Source organism: Atta colombica, unplaced genomic scaffold, assembly GCF_001594045.1.
Source record: "Atta colombica isolate Treedump-2 unplaced genomic scaffold, Acol1.0 scaffold58, whole genome shotgun sequence".
In the NCBI taxonomy this organism is placed as follows: Eukaryota; Metazoa; Arthropoda; class Insecta; order Hymenoptera; family Formicidae; genus Atta; species Atta colombica.
In genome coordinates, this window is record NW_017259548.1 from 436,316 (window position 1) to 437,676 (window position 1,361).

Genomic DNA, 1,361 nt, shown 5'->3' on the forward strand with positions numbered 1-1,361 from the left:
TGGAATTTTCGATTGGAAAATTCTTTGACGTCAAGAAATTCGATCTGTGAGAACTGAATCACTTTCAGCAATGTATATCTAAACTATAAAAAAACATGCGATTTCCCTCGAAACTCACCAGTGTTGGAGCCGGCACTTTCTAGTATCGAGTGGCAGGAATTAAGTTTATCACCTAATAATATCGAAAACGAGAAAGAGAGTTTAAATGTAGTCTAGGAACAGACCATATATCATCATCTTTCCTTAATAATTAACTACTTTATTCAAGTTCTTATTGTGAAGTGGATCAGTCAGGACGGACGTATTCTTACTTTGGGGCCCGAGTATTAACATCATCCTTAATTTTTGAAAGTTCCTGGCCGAATTTGTTTCAAGCATTTGTAACTCATTTACTTAACATTATTAATGGCTGAATTCAATCAGAGATGCATATTTGGCTCTTGGCAACATCGAGAATTTGCACTCTACTAGTCGAACGCGTCAATTGATGAAGCAAAAGTAAACGAGCAGAGCCAAATGTGCATCTTTGCTTTCAGTCCAGATTCAATTCATCCATTAAATAAATGAACCACAAATACTTAAGACAAATTCAGTCAGAAACTTTCAAAAATTAAGGATGATGTAATACTCGATCCTCGAGCAAAAGTAAGGGGTATATTCTCGATGTTGTCGAAGGTTAAATGTGCATCAGTGACCGAAAAAGATCGAGTCTCAAACTTAAAAAAAAAAATCATTCATATGTTACGTTCTCCATTTCCGAACTCATTTGCGAATGTCATATTCGCACGCAAACTTCTATAATTTATGAAGTATTTTCAGCTTTCTTTATAGATATATAAATGTACGGAATGTAAACGCAACGTAAACGAAGCAGCGAAATAGCTTTATCGGAGTGCGAAGGGGATAAGTGAGTATTCGGGACACAAGTTAACCTCCAGCGCGCGATAAAAGCTGCTCTAAATAAAGCCGCGTACATACGGCGACTGCATGTATACTGCAGCATATAGTATTTGGAGGGTAGTATGTGGGGCTGCAGCATCGTCGCGACGACGACGTCGAACATATTCTATCAGTCTGATAGCTCTCGGCGGGATACTCGAAAGCGGAAGGTTAAGGCGGGTGGTTTGATATCTAATATCGGCCGCGCGCCTTTATATCCTTGGTATCGTTTTATGTTGCTCGGGTAATCTTCGCCTCCCTCGGCGTCACGGCTAAATTTTCTGCATGTAAGTGCCACGTGCCGTGATAAATAAAGAGGAAAGAACGGAAAAAAAGGAATAAACAGCAAAAGTCATGGCAGCGCAGCATGACGTTGTCTCTTTTTAGTTGTTTAGAAAAATTAATGATAATATATATATATA